The sequence below is a fragment of the Pholcus phalangioides genome, unplaced genomic scaffold, assembly GCF_987345545.1.
Source record: "Pholcus phalangioides strain wild (caught in Gottingen) unplaced genomic scaffold, Ppha-v1.0 ptg000009l_1, whole genome shotgun sequence".
NCBI classification, from domain to species: Eukaryota; Metazoa; Arthropoda; class Arachnida; order Araneae; family Pholcidae; genus Pholcus; species Pholcus phalangioides.
The window spans coordinates 3,144,554-3,164,846 of NW_028301602.1; the positions used below are offsets into that span (position 1 = coordinate 3,144,554).

General features: G+C 33.1%; 1 long non-coding RNA gene across 3 annotated transcripts in view; it reads right to left on the reverse strand.

The window, feature by feature from the left end:
* LOC149081629 (uncharacterized) overlaps positions 1–20,293 on the reverse strand; it is a 90,969-nt gene that overhangs the window by 57,212 nt on the left and 13,464 nt on the right. The window contains exon 1 of one of the 3 annotated variants that reach the window (XR_016193281.1): positions 4,452–4,660. The exons of the other annotated variants lie outside the window; for them this stretch is intronic. This is a non-coding gene — a long non-coding RNA (uncharacterized LOC149081629). Of the gene's footprint in view, positions 1–4,451; positions 4,661–20,293 lie in introns of those variants that run through there. 3 annotated transcript variants of the gene reach the window in all.

Below are 20,293 nucleotides of genomic sequence, written 5' to 3' on the forward strand. Positions count from 1 at the left end.
TATCATGAACATATCATTCAAATGATATTTTTACAACGTTTATATATTATATATATATTGTTAAAGTTCCATTTTTATATTTGAAAAACTGAAAACAAATTAGTTATATGAACTAGAAAGAGAAAGCCAATGAAAGAAATATGAACATTTAAAATTTCAAAAAGAAATTGATCGAAGAATTCAAAAATGAAAAAAAGTCATAGCCAATATCTAGGGCTCTCATCGGGGGGGGGGGGGGGAACACCAGAGCATCTATTTAGGCTATGGGGGGCAAGAAATGCTCTCAGATACGTTCTGTGTCAAGTCAATGTGAGGGTGTTCCCCCCTGATGAGAGCCCTAGACATTGGGTATGACTTTTTTATTTTTGAATTCGTCGATCAATTTCTTTTTGAAATTTTAAATGTTCATATTTTTTTGCTTTCTCTTTCCAGTTCACATAATTAATTTGTTTTCGGTTTTTCATGCATAAAAAAATGGAACTTCAACAATGTTTTTTCACTACACTGCATATTACAGCTGCCTATGGCGCTGGTATTGGTGAGTTTCGACAAAAATTAATATATATATGTATGTGTGTGTGTGTGTGCGATTTTTTACCCTCTACCCTAAATCATACCAAGAAGAATGGGCTGACGGTCGTTTTGCATCCACTGTTGACAAAATTCAAAAATGCTTCTTTTTTGTCAGCGCCAATATTATCTGCAAATCTGCATCAAATTTTTTTTAGCATCTCTTATCGCTTTCTTAACCTTTTCGTTTTTTTATCAAAAGAGCGAAGCTGACGCATCTCCTCTACCTTTCTCAGATTATTTCTATGTAAATTTTCAAGAAAATGAAATTCCTCAAGTAGGAATTTATCACTCTATGCTCACGGTCCTCGTGATCAATCAATCTAAAAATAAAAGTATAACGCACACATTCACTGATTTCTTTAACAGGTTCTCCAAGAGAAAAATGAAGATATAAATAGAAGCGTATTGAATAATCAAAAAAGCTGTTTTTTAAATTTAATGAAATATGTACATTTTGTAGTTCAAGATGTTTTGATTATGATTATGATGAAAATTTCTGTATACACGATTGATACATGAGATTCTTTATATATCTTTTACATTTTCATACGGCAGAAAATCTAATTGAAAACAAAATCTACAGTATTAAGATTCCTTCTTAACAAATCTTGACAGAATGTTCTTTTATATCCGATCGAATATTACGTCAACTAGCTGCTCTTAAATTCAGTTTTAATTCGAAATTGTACTGGACCGTAATAAATTCATTTTTGTCATTTTATTAAAATTTGGATGTTAAGAAAATTTTACCATTTTACAGAGATTTGATAAATATTTGTAATCACATAGTCATCGTTGATTTTCTCTCTTGAAAAATGTTTGTGGGTGAATCAAAATATTTGTGCAACAGAGAATTTGACGAGGCGGTTAGATATTTTCAAATACAGTAGAACCTTATCTAATATCCAGCCCTCTTTAAAAAAAATCCTCATCTTTCCTGAAATCTGCTTTTATTTTTCAAATAAGTTTTGTTTTGTTTGACGAAAACAAAAAACAAAAAAAACATGTTCAGTAAATTGGAAGTTTTTTTTGTAACCTTTCAAATTTAAAAATGTTTTAAATTTAATTGTAAAATTAAAATATTTTACAATTGTATGATTATTTCGGTGTTCGAAAATTTGTATTTCTTTTGAGGATCTTGAAATGTAATTAATTTTTCCTGTAATTTTTAATAATCACGGACGAAAATATTTAGAAACACTAAAATAAAATAAAAGTGCAGTCAAATATGAAAGGGGTCAAACATCAGATTCATGATGAATCAGTTGAAATGATCGTGCGTATAATTTTTCGAATAAGAATGCATGTAATACGATGAAACCCCCTTAACCGTCACCCCTCTTGTTATGGCCAAAAAATAATTGTGTTTTTTTACTCTTCAATAACTACCCTCCGGATGAGTTCACCCCTCTTTCACGGAATTTTTTTTTTTTTTTGTCCCTCCGGTGTCCGCAAAAGAGGAGTTTCACTGTATCTTGACTCTCTAATGGCTATGTTCGATAATTGAGAACCATAAAAAAATCAAAATCTCTTACTCAAACCATACTAGTGCCTTACATTCAGTATAGTCAGGACAGTATATTTCTTACATTTTAACATGATAAATGAACCAGCACTATTTAAAAATAAATAGAAAAAAATGGGATATCTGACATATGAAAATGTCTCAAACCTTACGAATACTGCATTATTCGGTAGGCTTTTTATATTAAAATGTTCTTGATCAAACGTTTTGAATTTAGTTCGGTTGCGACCCTTATAATTAAATACGTTCACATTTCGTTCGAAACACATTTATTTCCTCATGCAATCAATTATTTTTTACCATACTTCAACACTAATTCACAATATAAATTAAGGATAAATTTATAGACTGCACATTTATTTATCTTATCTCTTCACAAAAGGGAGGCTGATGGGCTTCTGCCCACGTATCTAGAGTTTTATTTCCTTAAATACAAGTACAAATGCCGCAACAGGCAAGTTGGTCAACGAGGTTTACTGAAAAAAAATAATTATGTTTATTTTATTTTGCCAAATAAAAATTCAAATCAGTTCAGTAAGTTTAAATGCTCACTTTACACTCTAGAACAGGCTTCTTCAACCTACTTCTAGCGAGCACCCAATGCTCACTGAATCACCCCTATATTTGATATTTTAACTTTTTTGAGGTGTTGAACAATTATATTATATTGAATTCCTTATTCTAGAAACAATAAAAAATCACCATTACGCTGATTTCAGTTTAAGCGCATGTTAGAGTTGTCGTGAGTCCTCTTCTTGTTCTGAGCGGTGCAGTCGGTCACCACTCAAAAAAGATGAAAGATCCCTGTTCAAGAAAATATTCCCCCCCCCCCCCACCCAAATGACGGGCCTGGTTTAAAGCATTTTCTTCCAGGCGTTTCGCCGACGCCTTTCTTGCTTCTTGCAGAAACCTACGTGCGTTTAGCCTCAGTAGATGCCCGGCATAGATGTGGGCGAAACGTCAAGAAGAAAATGCTTTAGACCAACGTTTCTCAACCTATGGTCCACGACGATGGTAGAGGTGGTCCGAAAGAAGGCATGATCATGATGAAACTAAATTTCCATAAAACTAAATTCCAACTGAATCAAAAATTATTAAACGTTTGTAATTGATGTTACCTTTTTTTACACAAATGGGTTCAAATAAAAATTATACATTCATACTTGGGTTCAACATACATCACTGTGTATAATCGTGGGAATTTTGATCCTACGGGATGCGATAAATACGGGGGTGTCACTAAATTTTAGTCAAAAAATGCAATTTATAGCCTCAAACACAATTTGCTAAGTGATGCAGGATTGGGGGACTGCTACTAATTGTAGTAAGTAAAAATGATTTCTTGGGGGAAAATATTCACATGATCAGGTGACGATATTTCATTGTGAAAAATACATAAGCTGGGATAAAAGAGGAAAATATGGGACATCACCAATTGTCATCAAAAACGTTGCCAAAAATAGGCACGATCACCAATTGTTATTGAAATTGCGAAAAAAAAAATATCGAACCTGAAAACTATGTGAGGTGAATATTTATAGCCATAATTACCATAACATAATTTATACATGATGAAAACTGCGTGTATTGATGATGTTAATAAATATTACAAATTCAATATTTATTGTATAAAAAATCGGAACAACCGAAATCAAAGGAATGACCCTTAATTCGGGACACAAGTGGTCCGTCTAATTGTGTTAGACATTCTACTGTTCCTTGGGTTCAGACCGGCTGAAAAACTTTGCCTTAGATCAGAGGTCTTCAAACTTTTTCAAGTCCCGAGCACTGCCTGCGGCTATCATCAAAAGAAGAGCACCCCTTACGGCACGTTTGACATACGAATGCGTGAAATCAAGATGATTTCAATCATTGAAGGAAATTTGCACTAAGTGTTCAATTGAAACGTTGATCAAGTGCACGAGAGTACGAAATAGGACATGAGCTTCGATCACTTTGAGTACTTCAGGGAGCACCATGGTGCTCGATGACTGCCTTAGACCATGACTTAACAGTCCGGGAACCATTTGTAACTCAATGAAAGTTAATTGTTTAATGGATATATGTTTTTAATGCAATTATACAATGCACATATTACATCTACATAGCATAATGATTATTATACATACACATGCGTATTACATCAAAAAACAACTATCATAAAACCCTAAATTTCCGACATGGAGACGTCGGAAAGGTGGGTAGTGATTGGAATTTGAGGTAAAAAGGGGGAATTGAACGAGAAAATAAAAAAGAAAACCACAAATTTGACGTAAATAGAGTATACACACACACAACACAGAGAGAGACAGACATAACGAAAGAAAATTTTAGGAAAATGAGCCGAACCTACCTAGAAATATGGAGCCGGCGGCAGTGGTAAATCCAGGATACGGTAAGGAAAAGAGAAGAAACCCCTTAACAACCATATACTTTCAATTTCAGAGCAACTTGTACGTATTTCTACCACCGCATCGAAATTAGCGGGAGAAGAAGAATTAAATAAAGAAAAGGACTGACCGCATCTGTCGGCAACTGGACTGACCATCATCATTGCGGGTTACGGTGGAAACCGTTGTTTTGTGTTTGAGGGTGTTTTTTTAAGCCCCTAATATTCTGGGCACAGTTTCCGGTTCATCCCCCTCCCCCCATCATCAGCCAAACCTCCCATAAAAAAATATATCCAACCCCTAAATTTACCTTTCAGGCAATTTTGGGAGTGGAAAAACCGAAATTTTGGCCAAAAATAGGAAAAGAAAGCGATTGTGGTGGGGGGAAAACAAACACATCAAAGGTACAGAATAGAGACGAAGTACAAGGGATACTGCAGGAGAAACGTCAAAAGCGTGATGAGAACGAGACAATCGCATGTTTACGTGCTTAGAGAACCTTGGTTGCACCGGTAGCAGCAGCAGCAGAGGGTCATTATCATGTAGTCTTTTTTTTTTTTTTTTTTTCCAGGGATGATGACTGTGGTGAAGGAGATGGTAACAGGACTCTGGGACTGTCATTTGCAAGGCGTTGGGGATGATCAGATGATGAGGATCCTCTATGTCTTCCGGCCTGCTGGCTGGCCAACCATTGCTGGCGCCATTCGAAACTGCTACTTGATGCGACCGAGGAATATGACGGGACTACTTTTTGTCCATTATATTCTCTATTATCCAGTTCTGGTCCATCATCTCTAGTTTGAGTAAATTAGTTTGATGCTACTGGTGGCAGGTGTAGCCGCCTTAATATCTTTGATCACGGAATACTGCTCGCTGAATTTCACACTGGATGATTAATTTTCTCTTTGTATTACTTGATCTCATTAGTCCAGATTATCTTAAGATTCAGAAAAATGTTCTGTAAATTCAGATTTCATTTTTTACATTTGTTATAAAAAAGTGATAATTGTTTTTCTATCTCCATTGTGTTATTTCTTTCATCACATACGAACTCTCCTAGTTCTGAATTTTCTTTTAATTTTTATTCAGCGCGTTCAAATTTTCGGGTACATATTTTTCAGCATTTTGCAATAATGCTATGCCTTTTTCAATGTCGATTTCTCCTCAAAAATTATGTAAACTGTAAATAAAACGATGGCTCGAGGGAATGTAAAATATATATGAATCCTACGTTACCGAAATCGTTAAGAATCCTCTGAAATCAGTGGCACAACAAACAAATATAACCGGATTTTATGAGGACTAGTGTGATCCACCTTAGGAGCTCTTGAGACCCCAGTTTGGGTCGTTCCTTAGTTAAGAACCCTTGCATTAGTATGATCGATTGAAGTATTCGGACATGAGGAGAGAAGCAATCTCCTCACGATACATTTAGAATAATGTTTTCAGAATTGTGAAAATTCCATTTATTAATTTAATTAAATTTGGTGGGATTTCATGCTGCTAAGATACAATTTTTATGTAATTTTTTTCTCCTAAATCAGTGAATCTACTATCTGATCTGCTTATTATAAAATCGGGAAGAATTCTAGAACTTCAAAGCATTTAGTAGCATTGTGGATACTGTAAATTCTTAAGAAAAAAGTAGTCTTTGATTTTTATTCCCCGGTAAACTTAAATTTATATTCTCCCATATCTTAAAATAAAATATATAAAAAACACATATGTATATATATATATATATATAATCAATAATGCGTATAATGAAATTATTTTTAGATTGCACCCCTCTAAAACATCTTCCTCCAACCCCGGATATTGCTTATACGTCTGGTTGAGAGTTACTACTTTAAAGCAACTGACTACGAGCGGGACACTTTTTTGAAAACACAGTGATTTTCACAAAACAAGTGGGGTTTAAATATGTATGAAATACAGAAATCCAGTGAAATTTCTGAAATATCTCTAAAACTTATTCTAAATTATGTCCTCAAAATTGGCCCATTTTCAGTACTTACGCCAAACATTGTACACTAAAAACCACACAATATACTTGAATAATTTTGATCATGTATGTTTCTGTGACTATTGTCTGTGCAATGAACTAAAAGTTTTAAGATACATAAGATATATTCTCTGAGATATGGCAGTTTTCGTGAAATAATACGTGAATTTTCACAAAAGCAATTCAATTTTTTTCATTCAAACAGCTGTAAAATATTTAATTCTAAACATATGACCAAGATCCTAGTTCATTGCACAGCTAACATTATCTGGAACACTGTTGAATAATTTCACGAGAATATCTTGCATAGTGTTTGAGAAATATGTTTCGCGTGAAATAAAGTAACAAAAAAAAATGAATCCTCAAAAAACGCGTTTGAATATTGTTTGTTGCCTTCGAAACCATTGTTCTAGATGATTTGAATCAACCATAACTTTGTTGCTACTTATTGCATGTGCAAGAATAAAATAGTTTTGGATTCTGTGTAAAACATTCCTTCAAATGAATTTATAAAACCATTTTCGACAATTTTCGAAAAAATCGTCATTTCAACGTAGTCAGTTGCCTTAAAACACGCACACGTACAGGGGCGTACGCAAGGGAAGGGACGATCTAACAGAGCCCACCCCTTCCCATCCTAAAGATAATCAAATATTGTAAAAATTTTTAAATAATAAACATTTATTTGCGGTTTTAACTAGTTTACATTGATTTAGAATGACTTTTGAACGTCGATTAACTCACAATTTCTGTGGAAGAGATTCCCTGTTCCCCCATTCCTTTAAACTTCCAATTCAACAGTGTGCCCTACCCCCCGTCCTCGCTCCAAATAGGTGCTGTGCACACCCCTGCATACGTATAATAATAGATATCTGCTGTATGTGGCGGTCATTTTTCAGTTACTAACCTTCAAAAAGCATTTAAATTAGCAGAAACTTGTTAAAATTTCTCTTTAGTTTGGTGTATTTAAATAAATAAGTAAAATAATATATAGAGGTATATTTTTTTCTCTTTCGAAATTTTCATTTTTTACAAAGGAATTCAAAGTATTTTTAATATTTGATCGTCTTGGGGGAGAGGACGGCCCTTACGTACGCCTCTGTAGTAGTGAGAACTGTTTATGACCAGCACCAGAAGACCATCCATATGGTAACTCTGACATACGTATGAACACTTTCACATACATATGAACTAAGAGCAACATAAAGTGATTTTTTGAATGGGATTGGTGGGTCAATTGAGCGATTGGTTTGATTAACGAGGTGTGGATCAAGATCTTCGCGAGTACGAAATCGGGCACATTCTTGGATCCTTTGTTGAGTACTACCAGGGCCGCAACTAGGGGCAGGAAGACCAGGAAGGGTGCCGAAAGAGTTTACTCTTTTTCTTTCAAACTGAAGCACTATCTTTCAAATAAAATTTTCGGGGGGGGAATAGGTACTGGCTCCAGATGAAAGAATTAGTTTGCGTTCCTAGTTGTGGCCCTGATCCCAGCAGTGCATACGACTGTTGAAGATGCCCTGAACTGTTTGCCCTGTTTGAAACTAAAAAAATATATATTTATTCAATTTCCAAAGTATTTCGTGAAATTCCAGCATTAAAAACATTCCTCACCAATTAATTAAATCTCGAAATGCGGAAATGCACTCTTTGGAGATGTATAGAGCTAAATACAATAGAATTCAGATGTCAGTGAATTCAATTTAAACAAAAAATCCTCTCTCTATACATGTACAACAAATGTGAAGATTCGGCAAGACAAAATATTTTTAGCCATAGGGCAATACAATTTCCATCCGTTCAAAACCTCAGACAGTCATTATACTCATTTGACTGCACCAAAGGCGACGCAAATCACTGTAATCGGAACGTCGTCGTCGGAGATACAGAAAAAAAAAGAAATGCTACCGCGTACGGTTTCCCACGTTTACATGCGCCAAACATGCGTACGTGTCGGATTTTCTTTTTTTTTTTTCTTTACATGCTAGTATGCACGTAATAGTTTTTCGGTCTCGTTCAGTAAAAGTCTGAAATACTCCAGAAGAAAAGTTGAAATAAATAAATATGCTCTCAAGAAAAAAATGACAATCTATTTGGACTTATGACCCTGTTGGATTAATAATAATAATGAAAAAAAAAGAATACAAAATGAAATATATAATTGCCTCTCTTTTACCTTATATACTTACACGCGTATTCATATAAGAAATGATTAGTACCACACGATTATCCCGTATACTCGGCGTAATGTATATCGATCACGCGATGGGTCTGGTGGAAAGAAAGACTGTGTGTATGTGTGTCCTTATACCTATTAACAATCATTATCTGCAGGCTGAATACTACTGTTGTTGTTGTCTTCGTAGATCAGGCTAAACGTTCCGACCATCGGTGCATATAATTATAATTGGTCCTTTTCAGTGGCGTACCTCGTGGTAAAAAAAGGATTATATAGATGTATAAGCGACGAGAGATCTGATTGGACTAGAATTCAGCAATTAGAGAAAACGGTAATGAGATAATGATTAGTTTCTGAATGCTTGTCTCTGATAAGAAGAGACACTTCACAAACTGATGATAACTCTGGTTAAGACTATGGTTGGCTGAACTCGAACCCTTTTTTCGGCTAGAATTTTTCAGAGGTTTTTCTTTTCTATTTGATGATGAGTCAGTGTCTGAGTTGTTTTTTTTTCAAATAAAATAGTGATCGATCACTAATCATTAAGTTACTAATGATAATTATGGTCGAAGGATGAAGTGAGTCTTTTACCACCATCAGCGTAAATGAAAGAAGATAATGTTTCATGAACTTTTGATATTCACCGGTGTTGTAATGAGATGAAAAACTTAAATAATAATTGTCAGAGTTCATAGAACGGAAAACAGTTTTCTTGAATTTTCTTGAATTGATGACCTTAAGACGAAATTGCGTCTGTCATATATATATATATATATATATATATATTAATTTTCAATATGAGACGAATAAATACACCCGAAGCGAAATTCGTGTTGTCCTCTCACGTGTTTAATAATAATGGATATATGGCGTAACTTACTAGTTTGTTATTTTCTTCAGATCATTGATCATATAAACCGTAATGAAACCTGTTTTTCGTATCGATGAGTCATTAATGAATCAGACCCCAATGAACATGATTCTAAGAAATCTATAGGTTGGGCTCTTGTTCTTTGCAAAACAAAGATAAAACGAGATATCTCGTGTCTAATTTTGAAAACTTTGACTTTATCGGTTGAAGATTATTTCAACCACATATATGGATCGAAGATAGGTCATTTGGTCATTCGGTCAATAAGGTAACTTTCTTGACTAGATGGATAATCATCAAAATTATGTTTTTCATAATAATATATCATGTACCCGCCTACATATAAAACTTTGACTGTACAGTGATGTAGAAAAACTAGTAATGCTTCATACATAAATTGGAACTGCAGAAATTTTTGTGTTGAACATCACCGACATTTTTTATAACTTGACCTGATCAAAATATATGATAGTAATTTGTATAACTGATTAATAAATAAACCCTGGTCGCAGCTAAAATCCCGAGTTTCCTACATCCCGACCAATATTTCGACCTTGCCGAGAGCCTAATAAGAGATCAATACCCTGGCATATATTTACTTACTCCTTTTTATCCAATGTATACAGCTTTCTAAAAGTTAAACCCGTCAAGCAGATTCGTAAATATCGAAATTATTCGTGATTTTCATTAGGTGAAATTTTGATGAAAAAGTGATGGCAATATACGAGAACACCACGTTCCGATATCGTGCTGTATTCCCCCGCATTAGCCGGCATGCCGCTAAACTAGAGAAGGACACCAGATTTTTTTTTAAATGTTGGAGTTTATTATTTGCCGGGTCTGGTCTGTTTCCCGCAAAATGAGGTTTAGTATCACATATGCCTTTAGAAGTTCCTCAGGAATACTAACGTGAGAGCCCATTTGGTTTATACAAATACAAAATACAAATACAACGCCACAACAGGCAAAATGCCTAGCGAGGTGGCTGAGAAAAAGATGCCCATAAAAATATGGATGTCATATGTTTCAAAAATACAGCAACCCCATTAAAAATGCAATTAACACAAATTATAAACAATATATACACATGATAAAATATTATACAATGCCCATAAAGAATACTTATGGTTGTCTTATTCTAAGAATGGATAGCTTCTCGATTTACCCCAACATGTTTATCGTATTTCTTTTTAAACGTGTCAATTGTGTTACAATTTACTACCTCCGGGGTAAAGCTATTCCATTTATTAACAATCTTATTAGAGGAAAATTCCCATAGCCTTGCATTGTCCCTCACCAATTGATACTGGTGTCCCCTTGTAAAAGCAGTCGATTTGCGGTGTACTAAAAGTTCATGGTCCATCTTATCCATCCCATTGAAAATTTTGAACACTTCAATCATATCTCCTCGACACCTGCGTTCATCCAATGTAAACATATTGAAAAAATGAAGTTTTTCATTTTTTGAATGAATTGAAGTTTAATAAAGTATCACATGTGTGCAAAAGATCACAGTATGCATGCAGCCAATTCAATGGATTTTTCTAATAGATGTTTAAGAATTTTCTAGAATCTGTGATTCAAATTTCCTGGCATGTCAGGAAATACGGGGCATGCTGTCTTTCCTCGATGTTTCCCGGCATGCCAACTGATGTGGGGGATTACGGTACATTAATTTTTGCATAGAAATCACATACGCCATTTGACACTCGCAGATCACCATTACCTTTTTCATACAACTTCCACCAAATTAAATGCATGAATACCTACCTTTCTCTGCGCCATTTAAACAACAAAATTCAATCCAATACCCTCACCATTTGTGAATTTGCACCTCGCACGTGTCTTTTAGAAAAGAGCTTAGGCCTGGGGAAACGGGTTGCTGGGATTTTTACTTGTCGGAATTTTGGTGACGTAGGGATATCGATTTTTTTGGGATTGTAACTTGATCTGATAAAAAAAAAATCTGTGGGGCGAAAAATTGTTAAAGGTAGGCTACGCATGATTTTTTTTTGTTTTTGTTTGCTGTTGGCATTAGAATAAGTAAAACTGACTACGACTAACTAGTTAGCATGTGTGTTTTGACATCTGAAGAAACTGCCATTACTGCCCTTCATATCAAGGGAGTACAACCTTCAGCCCGCGGCCCGCGAAAGGTATTTCGGCTGAAAAGTATCAATACACATACTCCGATATATTCTGTATGTAGGCTGGCTTCTTTCATACAAATACGGGAAATTGAATCGTTGTTCATACGAGGCATCGCAAATTATCGCCAAAAAAACCAAAGGAAAAACATTATCAAAGGCAAGTAAAAATATGTCAATTACAGCCGAAAAAAACCGTCAAAAGCAAGTAAAATTGCCAATTACAGTAAAAAAAACTGTCAGAAGTTTGTCAAGTAACCAACCATTGCTAAAATTGCTGAAAAATCACTAATGATGGGAAATAGAGGGTGCGACTACTGCAAGTCGTAATGGACTAAAATGTAATTCACAAAAAAGCGTACAAGTTTGACAAATGTGTGACACTATGTGGTCTAATTATCATAATATAATCCATAAGTCATGAAAATAATCTTAATTCTTGATTTCAGTAACGAACAAAAATTCAAACAAGCCTCGTTGAAAATACATAGGCACTTTATGAAAAGCTTTGGACGGTCGAAATCATGGGAATGTCCTGTAAAATAGGATCTTGTAATCACTCCCATATATACCAGTTTCTGACCCACGAGCGGCAAAAATACCGCAAATCTGGCGGTAGAAAAATGTTGTGCAACCCTGTTTTATGTTCTCAATTTATTAGGTACGTAAAATGTGATTTTGTCATGTTAGTATGTAATTTTTCTGTGAAGGAATATCACAATTTTTCTATGGATAGAATATTGATGGAAGCTTTCAAGGTGTAATCTATAATGAAGAGCATTCTCTGCCAAACAATATGGTGACTTTAGAATTCAACTATATATTAGGGTATTAGTATCTATGAGCGATTCACACAGAAAGTATGCATATGCTAAGAATACACATACAAGTCTGATGTGAGTTCTATCATTCTCAATGAAATAAAATTTTGAAGTAAAGATAGCAAAAGCCGAAAAGCTACGAAATCACTGGGAAAGGACTTTCTATAAACTCCATCGAAAATCCGATTCTTCCAATCAGGGCCTGAACTAGAGGGGAGTAGGGGCGGGGGGTGGCAAGTGCCCCGAACAGCAAAATTTAAGGGGTGACAATTTTAGGTGGGAACAAAGAACACCGTTATAAAATGATCGGATTTTAAAGCTGTGGTTGTGGGAAAAATCCTAGTTACGGTCCTGCTTTCAATTAGTTCGATAAAGTGATGAAAAGTCCATTTGCTGAGCCTGTGAATTATCCTATGATGAATATTGCGCTCAGTGTGGGATTTGTAAGAAGCAGTAGTACTAAGAATACTCTAGTTGAGAAAGTTGGTTGCACTAAGAATAGCTTACTAAAGAAACGTAAGTACGTGGACATTCTTTCGGAACTACTATTAAATTTTTGGGTGCGTATTTTTACCCGACAAGGTGGAAAAGACTGCGTATTCGCTAATTTTTTCAATAAAACTATAACTCATTTGTTCGCAAGGCTACTGCTTTCATTTCTTGCAAAATTATGCCATATTTAATAAGATTTAATATACTATGTTTAGAAAAATATTTTTGAGACTTTTTTTCTCTTTTCAAGTTGTGTTCTTATAATGAAAGATCTACTAACTGCGTACTCTTACTCTCATTTCCCCAATATAGTAAAGGCGAGTGCAATTGCAATGGGACGATAACCAAAAAGACTGAAAAGAGCTATAGGAAAAATTAGTTATGGAGCAAAAAATCTCTTGACACGAAATTTTTTGCTGTGTTTACATGATTTCAATTTCGTTTAACGTGATTGGTTAATCATTCCGAACTTTTCTTGTGTTCTGTTTGCATTCGATATTTTGAGAGTGTCAAATTTACTACATATATTTAAAAATGGTGTTATGAGTATAAAAAATGTGAAACAAACCAACTGGATACGTAAAATCGGGTTCTTTAGAATGGGAAAAATTGCGTTCAAAATTCTTATGACTAAAATTGAAGATCATATTATGGGGAAAAAATATTCATAATATTTCTGCTCTGATCATATTCACTTTAAAACAAATTGGTAAAACATCTGAACGTTATTTTTGAAACCAACTGCAATTTAGTGTGAGGAGAGGAATAAATTATTGAAATAAATGCTCTGAAAACTGCAATATGAAGAACCACTCACGTGTATGGATATTACCTGTTGCTATTATATAAACTAGAAATTAAAGTTGAAATTTACCGATAATTTTATCGTTTAAAAATTTGGTTTTATTTTCTGTTGTATCTCTGTATCAATATTTCTTCAATTTCTGCAACAAATTAATTTACCATCAATCATCATAGTATTTTTTATGAGGGTTCTTAGTTCCAAAGGAATCCATTCGATATTGTACAATGTCATGAATGATTTGTTTGAAAAAAATTCCGTGTGTTTAATGGTGTTTTCAGAGAAAATGGTATTCAAAAGCTTTTGGGTTTCTTTTTATTTTGAGATATCAGGCTATTAGGAATTTGGCTCAAACTCTGTTATGTCGGGGATCCATGATGTTCTTAAGTCAGCCACCTCGTTGGGCAATTTGCCTGTTGTGGTGTCGTATTTGTATTTGTTTGTATTTGTATTTGAATTACGCTGATGATCGGATATTTTATTAGTGCACCAAAAATAGAATATTTCGATTAAACTAACTAATTTACTAAAATAAATTAAGTTTATTACTTAGCCAAAATGTTAAACTTCTGTGGAAAATTTCAAAGGGTTTTAAATTCATAACTTCAAAAGGTAAATGATCAAAACTGTAGATATTACTGAAAATTAATGTAAGGCTGCATATATACTGTATATACAAGCGTCTGACTAATCGCAAGAAAATGTAGACGCCAGATTCCAAATATTTTTTTCGTCAACATGAAATTTGCCTCTTTTAATGACGAATTCGCATCTTTACAAACCCGATGTCACAAGGGAAATATTTTCATCAGTGCAGATGTTCAAAGCTAAATATATATCCTTTCCTTTGTAAAAGGTGAACCGTGAAAGCACTGAAAGCACACAAACCGAATATCACGATACGTTTCATGTGGGGAATTTTACTCCTACCATGAAAACTCCATATTTTATTGATGAGTGAGGAGTTGCCAAATCGTCTCTCATCAATTCCTCCGCCTACTTTTTTGTCCAGTCAGCCTGCACAGGTGAGTTATGCGAAGGCGGTCAGTAGTAGAAATGTATGAGCTTCTCTGTGTCTGCCTACCATTGGTCAGAAACTGGAACATCCAGGAAATATTACACGCAACCAATCCATTATGATCATTTCACCGAAATTCCCACCCAGAAAATGCCTCCTGCGCTCTCCATCCTACTACTATCTCCACCTTCACTTTTCATTCTGCCTTCTATCTCACTCATGCCTCATACTTCATTTTATTTATTTTTTCTTTTGCATTGCTGGTATAGGAGGGTATTGTTCCACTCACCCTTCACCTAAACACACACGCAGGTATCCAATCATAGTGTTTCTCATAATTTTCCATTCCTTTCAGATATTTTCCACCTGAGCGACGAAAAAGGCTCCACGCTTATAAATGCTGAACAGAAAGAAAAATCTAACATGTGAAACTATTTGAGTCTAAACGGTTTGCCCTTACACTGTTGAGTGGCTACAAAAAAACTAGTTATAAACAACTTTTCATTATCAACTTTTTCATTATTTCCAAACTGTTCTAAACTGTGTTTATCGATAACGCCATATTCCAAAGAAACATTATTTACACGCTATTTTACTTTTTCAGTTGTGATGAGCAAGCACGAAGATGTTTGAATCTAACATTGGATGTACAATCTAAAAATAGAATTTTTTTTAGCATGTTTAGCTCATGCCAATTGTATGTGGCTTACTAAAAATATAATGAAAAGTGCTCAATAGATATATTTTGCGAATTCAAACTTTCGAAACAAAAAGATCTAAAAATTTCAAAAAATATTACTCTATAATTAATAAAGACCAAAATCACACTTTTTTTACTTGCATACATTGAAGTAAATGGGCCTATAAAATTATATCAATGCACTTTTTCTGTGCGCTTTCTAAAGCTATTATTACATACGTATCACAAACGCAAATTAATTTCAAGCGTAGTATGTATAAAGTATGTAGAATAGCCTAGTTATGTAGAGATTTATACTATATACGCGTACTAAATTTCTAAACATTACCAAGTACTTTAGAAATAATTTAAACAAATATTGTGGTAGCTGAGAGAACTCAGCTTAAGTTGTCCAACTACATTGAATGCCATTTGAAAATGCCATTTTGAAAGAAAATATAGATTTTTTTTAATACATATTTTAATTATTTATGAAAGCCCTATTAAAACTTTGAATGTATTTTTACATAAACTAAGAATAAAACTTTGAATGCGTTTTTACGAAGATTTCTATTTCTGACGCATTTTACTTGAGTTTGAAACATGATTTCTAAAAATCTGTTCATTTTATCACTACTAATTTATTTACAAATTTTGCTATATATTTTTAAGGTATTGTACTAGAATCTATATGTATTTGTCTGATTGCAGAGTTTTATACACACGATGCGTGTATGGAATGAAATTTCAAAAAATTCACATGTACGGCAACAGATTTGGGTGTAATTTATAAGCGCACCTTTAAATTTTAGTTCATCACCTGCATCATTACTGGCTAAATATAGGCTACTATGAATATAGCAAAACATTTCATTCATATAATTTTTTTTTTGCAAGCGTATTTCGAATATTACGGAAATTTTCTAAAATTTAACAAAAAAATAACTTTTTCATAAAAAATGACATTAGGTAGTCGAAAATTTATTATTGTTTACATCGTTTTGGGACACTTTCTATCGAAAAATGTTATTAAAACGTTCTCTCTACAACCCTTTCATAGAAAAGTGCTAAGAAAGGTAGTCGGATACCTCAAGTTTGGTGTTATCATCGAATGATGGATGCTTTTCTTTATTTACGCAGGTTCTATTTCCAGGGACCCCGCACGCTGGAGTAAGGTTTTACGTGAGAAATTTTACGGAGAATTCGCCATCAGAAATATTTAGGTTAGGACAGGATTTCTGGTGTCACCTTTATGCGACACATTGGGTAATTTTTGAGTAAATATGTTGTGTAAAAATGAAGAAATTTGAGAATTTATTTGCAGGTTTAATGACTAGATACCTCATTTAATTGATGGAGCCATGTTTATTGCCTCTTATTTTGTTACGAAATTTCTTTATCAGGTAAACAAGAATATTATTTGTATATAATTATATATTATTTCATTATTGAGAAGGGCGCCCCGCGCATGACAGCTGGAAACATTAATAACTCAAACTATAGAAATGGGCCAACGTGTGCGTTCTTAAAAAAAATTATTCTGGCCCAGTTCGGTTGATAATTAATTGTTATAATGATAAAGCCGTAGTTTCATATATATATATATTGTCAGATGAAAAAATAAAGACTACTTGGGAGAAAAATTAAAAGGTGTAATGAGTGCCATAGTATTTTTTTTTTAATTTGTTTACAAAGAAATTTCATTTTTATCATATATATATGACTTTTCGAAATGAAACTTTTGGAAAGTTCATCCTTATTTTCCATCTGGATTATTTTTTGGATTATTTTTTGACCATGAATAAAAATAATTAAAAAAAATTGGTTTTATCTTCAACTTTTTGTCACAGGGTAAATGAGGTTTCTCAAAATCATAATTATTAATTATTTTGATCAAATTAAGTAAATTCATTTATATTTATTGAAAAGTTAATTAATTAGAAATCGACGTAAATTGTAAAGACAAGCATGCTAAATTAGTGACCAATTTTTTGGAACTTCTCAAATATGTTAGTTAAGTAACCAGTTATAATATAGAAAAAAATTGCGTAATTTGGTCATAAATTGGAGGAGCGGCCAAAAATGGTTTTTAACATGTTGACCTTTTAAACATGATCAATATAGTCTCTAATACTATGGTGTAGTAGAAATATCATTAAAATATTAATTAACCATTGATTTATTTAAAATTTGATACACATATAACTGATTGTGTGTGTGCTATGCTGACGAAATACATAACATATTTTTAGGCATATAATATGTTAGATATTTCACCTATAAAATTAATTAAAGTAGAAAACTACTACTACTTATAAAATTAAGTAGAACTTAATTTTTAAGTAAAAAAATTAATTTTTACTAATTTTCTTACACAAGGGAAAAAAATTGGTAGAATTCTTTTTTTTAATCATTAACACCTTATACGCACGATAAAATAGCGGACATTATAAATTAGTAATCGAATAAAAATTGATTTAAAATAAAGAAAAATTTTCAATTCATAAAATGATATTAAAGACAAATTCCACTAACAATCTTATTCATCAAATCAAATCAAATTTGTTCATTTTCGCACAAACAGAAAGATTTAACATTAATTTTTGTAAAACATATTTACCATCCAGAAACTAATTAAAAATTAAAAAATATATATGTGTATTTATTTTATATAAATAAATTATTTATGAATAAATCTCATGTATTTTGCCTCATTTTTATAAACTGAGCAGTTTCCTTCATTTTGAACCCAATTTTTATCCAGTCACATTGATTTCATCTTATTTTATCAGCGCTCAAGTTATTAATAATGCATTTTCTTTCTTAATGTCCGAAAATTTGGAAAAAATATATATATATTAATAATATGTTAAATATTTTGTGTTTGAAAAGCGTATAGCATATACAGTTTATATAGTTTTAGAATATAGTTTTACCGCATTTATGATAAAAGGTCAATTAATATTTTTAATGATATTTCTATTACAGAAAAATTATTTGAGGATTTTTTACCCCGTTGGAAAGTATGAGACTCCTTAACGAACGGACATGCCTAACATGACTTACCCTTGGTGCATGAGGAACTGGCAGCATTGAAATTCAACTAAAATCAATTGTGGAAGCTATCAATTGTTGTAATGCCCTCCTGGCAATGCACAGCTTTGCCGGAACCCATTTGGTTGTTAGGATAGGATGCTGATGTGCCTGAGTCAATACCATTGGTAATGTGAGGGCTAACCAATGACACTTGAAGTAATCAGATTCATCTCTTCTCTAGTATCAATGCAGTGCGATCTGGAAAAATAACTTTGAAGAGTAATTTTACCCCTCTCAGAAATTTTCGAGAGGTAGTTCCGTAAAAATGGAGTGGAGGGGATGCATTATTATTTTATTATTATCATTATTGAAAAACAGATAAATAACTCTACTGAACAAAAAAACTAAAACTTGAACTTTTTCCTTTCTCAACGAAATTTGGAGGAGTAAAAAATGAATTTTAATGATTGAATCATACATCTGAATGCGTATTGACGAACACTGTATCCATGCACATTTGAAACTTTACTGTGAACATGCAGAAATATGTATATAGATATTTTAATATAATACAGAAATTTCTCAATAAGGTGGCCTACGTGATAACTTTATCGGTATGATATACTGTCTGAATGAATATGAAGATCTTATAGAATGCGTCTCAAATATTCATTTTTGTTCAAAAAATCAAAAAATCAATTATTTCACGTGATTTTTTTCAATACTAATTTATTTAAAATTAAAAATATGTTAATATCGAAAATCATGAATGAATTTCAACTACATTTTAATGAAATATGGATTAGAATCATATCAGTTTGATCTCACAAGAAAATCATTTAGTTTTTGTTTTTTCATCTTCAGTCTAGCATTACAAATCTGAGCTTGGATTATTTTAGAATTTTTTCAAAAAAAAAATTCTGTCTAGTCTGGTGGAAGGATTAGCATTTCCAAAAATATTTGAGAAAAATTTTTAAAAAAAAAATTTAAGATGCTCTTAGCAAGTTTTTTTTCATTTATTATTATTTTTTTCAAAAATACTTTCCTATAGACTAATCCTCTTAACAGGATGTCAGAAAGTTTAAATTACCCGAAATCTTAGTCATGTATATAAGATCTAAAGATCTTCTTTTCTTTATTTCTATATATATATTGCCTCACGCAAAATATAAGAAAAAAAGAAGCACAATTGTGTGTGCTTCGGCATTTCTTATTTTCTTTTTGCACTAGGAAAAATTCTGCATCGTCTCAAGCAAATCGTGACGTCGATTAAGCTCCAACTTGATGCCAGGTTGGCTGCGTACGGCTTTAGTGGGCGGTCCGAAATATCTTTTGCTGGTCGGTGAAGATCCGGGTACTCAAGGACGATCCACCAATTCCACAGACATACGAACAATAATAAAAAAACATCATAATGAAAAAAAAAAAGAGATGATTTTGGAGAAATGATTGCACGATGTCCAGAATGAGATCTTATAATTAACTGCGATACTACGCCTGCACTATACATTTTTTTGCTTCTCCTTTCCTAGACGTAAAGCCGTTAGGAAACTATAATAAAACCCTATCTCGAGATTCTAAAGTCGTGATAATTTTTTTTTCTCCTCCGAAATACCTTTTGGGAAAAAAAATGCTAATTTTTACCGCTTTGACACGAATCGCATTGCATGTACCGTGGCCCAATCAAGAGCTTTTACCACGGACCGTGCTATAACTAATTATGCTTATCGAAGTAGCGAACCCAGAGCCGAATGG